Source organism: Marmota marmota, unplaced genomic scaffold (genome assembly GCF_001458135.2).
Source record: "Marmota marmota marmota unplaced genomic scaffold, marMar, whole genome shotgun sequence".
Lineage (NCBI taxonomy): Eukaryota > Metazoa > Chordata > Mammalia > Rodentia > Sciuridae > Marmota > Marmota marmota.
Genome location: NW_025999863.1, coordinates 443,082 through 447,197, shown reverse-complemented (window position 1 = coordinate 447,197; position 4,116 = coordinate 443,082).

Here is a 4,116-nt window from a genome sequence, read left to right as displayed (position 1 = left end):
GGTCTCGGCCCCTTTAAATGATAATAAATAATAAAAGGGAAGGGGAACAGAGCCACGGGACGCCCCGCCCCCTGCCTAGGGACAGTGGGCAAAGTGCGCGTCGCGGCCCCGAGCGCAGAGGGCTCTCAGGGCGAGGCGGCTCTGAGAGCGACTGAGGTGGAGGGAAGGGGTTGGGCTCGGCTCCAGCCCCGGGTGTGCTGTAGCTGGGGGACCCCAAACCACCCGAGTCCGCGAGCTTTCCCCATATTACCTGGCAATGGGCATGGACCTACCCGCCCCGGAGTTGCACCTTCGCCCCTTAGGCTGAGCCGTCGGCGACCGTAACCTCACGCCCGAGCGTCGGTTTCCAAGTCTGCGTGCGAAACGGGGTTTGAGACCCGGGAAGGAGCGGGCTGCGGTGACCCGGACCAGAGTCGAGACCTGCGGGGTCGCACGGAGGGCGCCAGCCCGCGGGCCACCTGGCCCGGAGGCGGGACGCGAGGTCCTGGAGCTGCGAGCAGCGATCCCGTGCGCCCCGCCGCAGGCCTCGGAGCCCAGCCGGCAGCTGGCCGGGACCCGCACCTGGGGATCGGCGCCCTTCCCCTCCCGGCTCGGGCGGGGCCCGTGGCCAGGCGCTCGCCCTGCCGGCCGGGCCCCACCGAACTGCGCCCCGGCCCGGCCCGGGTAGGGCGAGCGCTGTGCCGGAGAGGGCAGCGGGAAACCCTCCCGGGAAGGGTGCGAGCCGCCCCCGCGTCGCAGTTTCTCCCCCTGTAGGAACCCCGGTTAACTCAGCCCGCTGCTGTCGACTTGAGGGTTGCTCCAAAGGAGGAGGCAGCATGGGGGGTTGGTTACCCGAAGGTCAGGAGGGGAAGCTGCTTCCCCCAGCTGGGTGCAGCATCCCCAGGCTAGGGGCCGGGAGGGCGAGGGGCTGCAGCAGCCACAGCTGCCTGCTGGGAGGGGGCTCCTATTTTTAGCCCGGGAGGGAGCTGGGAATTTACACCCAGACTTGCTGGCTCCCGTGTATCCTGGGATGCCCGGTGATGGGGGAGGGGGACCTGGCAGCCAAGGGAGAGTGTGAATTTAGGTCAATGCCAGCCATGAAGTGGGTACCCCAGCCCTACGAGGTTTGGACAGACCATTTCCTGGAGCCCCTGTGAGTCTGGGGACACCCCCCAAAGCTTTAGCCTGATACCCACCCAATCCTGGTCACTCATCCTATTCTCACTCTCTATTTAGGGGTGGATCTTACAAATTCACCCAGGCCTGGTTCTCAAGCTTCTCCAAGTTAAACCCAAAGTGCCCACCTCCCCGCATGTATTCCTTCTCAAGCATGTGTGCACCTCTGTGCCTGTGCCCTGGCCCCTGCCTGGCCTGGCCTGCCCTTCCCCAGAGGGCCCCTTGGCCTGTGTCCTGGGTTCATATTGGTGTCCTCCTCAGGTTCCCTCTCTGGCCTCTCTTCACACCCCCACCATGCCTCAGATCTTCATTGAAGCCTTTTCTATTTTGAAATAGCTATTTATTTAACCTCTGTATCTGGCTTCCAGGAGGGCCCTCAAGTCCTGAGGACTAGGATGTCAGATGAAGTTGGTTAAATGTTACCTCTCTGGCTTGCTTTCCCCCAGGGCTTTCAGTGTGTGTCTGCACAGGGGGCTCCAAAATAATCATTTTTAAAATCTGAAGGAGACTGTTGGCCCTCACCTCAAAGCGCGACCCTCCATTGCCATCCATACATATTTGAATACTGAATTTATTGACATTAGGCAGAGAAGCCAGGGTCCACAAAATGTATGCTTATTTATTTACTTTTATAAAAAATATCTTTGAATCATCAATAGACATTTGTTTTATTCGTTTATATGTGGTGCTGAGAATGGAACCCAGTGCCTCCCACCTGCTAGGCAAGTGCTCTGCCCCTGCACTACAAACCCAGCCCACTATTTACTTTTATTTAATAAGCAGGCCTTAGGGATGTGGCTCATTGGGAGAATACTTGCTGCCCATGGCTCTGGGTTCAATGCCCAGCACAGTTAAAAAGTCAAAAAGGAAATACCCCAGAACATAATAATGTAGGCTACATTAATAATGAATCCAGCCCGAAATGTTTTCAACATCTTTTCACGGACGGGACCCTCAAAACAAGTGCCTAGGACATGAGAAATGCATGATGTGACTGTGTTTGTCCCTTTTCACAGCGGGTACATTTCCTGCTGGGGGTCCGGGTTGGGTGCGAATGAGCGACCCCTGGGCGTCCAGCAATCATTTGTGGGGTGAAAAGAGCGAGATGGATTCGTGAGACACGCGCGCCACTACCTGGGCGCCGGCGGGGCTGCTGCCTTCTGGGCCTGGCTAATATCTACTGGGCGAGGCTTCGTACGAGAGGGTGGAGCCCTGCCGCGGGCCGCTAGGTGGCGCCGTCTTACCTTAGAAAATGGGATTCCCAGGTTGGACTTGGGGAAACTGAGGCCCACAAACCATTTCTCCTCTACTTTTCTTTTGCTTTATTTTTGTAGTACTGGCAATGGAACCCAGGTCCTTGAACATGCTAGGCCAGTGCTCTATCACTAAGGTACATCACCAGCTCTTCATTTTGAGACAGAGTCTTCCTAATTTGCTGGAATTTGTGATCCCCATCCCTTCTCTTCCTGGTTACTGGGATGACAGTATGTATCACCACCATGGCTTTTTAAAACTTTTTTATTTTGAGAGAATTATAAATTCACATGCATTCCTAAGACATCATGCAGCGAGATCTAGTGTAAGCTTACCAAGCCTTCCTAGTAACATCTGGCAAAACTATAATCCAGTATCACATTATGACATTGACATCAATATAATCCACTGTCTTATTCAGATTTTCCATTTTACAAGGGTGTATGTGTGACTCTGTAAAGATTTATCACCCATTTATCCCCTGTCAAGTTCAGGGTTCTTCACCCCACCCACCCCCACCCCCCGCAATCATCCCTGACCCCTGATGGCCATTTCCCATTGTTCTGTCCTTTCAAGAGTATTAGATCATGGAATCCTGCATCTTGTGTGCTTGGAGTATGCTTTCTTCACTCAGCGCTCTGTTCATGGAGATCCAGCCTGTGGTGCCCATGTCAGCACTTTCCTTGCCCTGTGGCCTCTGTGTGAACAAGGCACTGTTTGCATACAGGCCACTCATTGGAGGGCATCCGACTGTTTCCAGTTTGGGGCTCTCACAAATAAAACTATGAGGATTGGAGGACCCACTTGTGTGTGGACTTGGGTCTTGTTTTTCTCTGTGATGGGTACCTGAGCTCCCTGCTGGTGTGTGCACCTGTGTTTATTCTCACAGGAAGTTCCTGCAGCTCCCTGTGCACATACCACAACACACTTGGTGTTCAGGCCTACTGTGTACTGGGTCTTGGAGACACAGTGGGAAGCAGGTCACACAGGAACCCCAGTGGGTTCAGCCCAAGAGGATCAGACCCAGAGTGGCATCAGCACTGATTAAGCCTAGGGGGTGCACCTGACCCAAAATGAATTATTTTGGGAGGCCTGGAGCCCTGAGGGTGCTTGTTCTGCAGGGTGACTGAGCTCTGCAGCTCCCACAAGGAACCAGGGATCTCCCTGCCTTTTTGAGTGGGAGTTGTGGGGCTCCTGAATTGACAATCCTGGTTTCCTTCCGGAAGTTTCTGCCAAAGAAGCCTGCCATGCAGGGAGGAGGCCCAAGCAGCCAGATGAGGAGTACTTACCCCTGGTCTGCCAGAAGACTAAGCACCCCCGAGAGCTTCCAGGTCTGGCCCAGAGTCTTCCGCTGAGCCTATTTCACATGTTTCCAAGATGCACACTGTTTTCACATTTTAACATCACTAAAGTTGAATGGCTCTTACATGTCACAGTCAGCCACATGATAGTGTGTGAAAACATCTGACCCTTTCTGGAAAGATGGAGAAACTACCACTGTTAGCACATCCTCAGTTGCAGGAATAACAAGCCACAGTTGGAGTATCACAGACAGTCCTATGGGAAGGTAACAACATTTTCACTGATTATCTGGGATGATGATAAAAATATTAATAATAGAATATTCGCTGCTGCTGAAGCACGCCCTGCTCCAGAGGGGCCACACGGATCCCAGGGAGTGAATGAAGTGGCTCAGAGAGGAGCAGT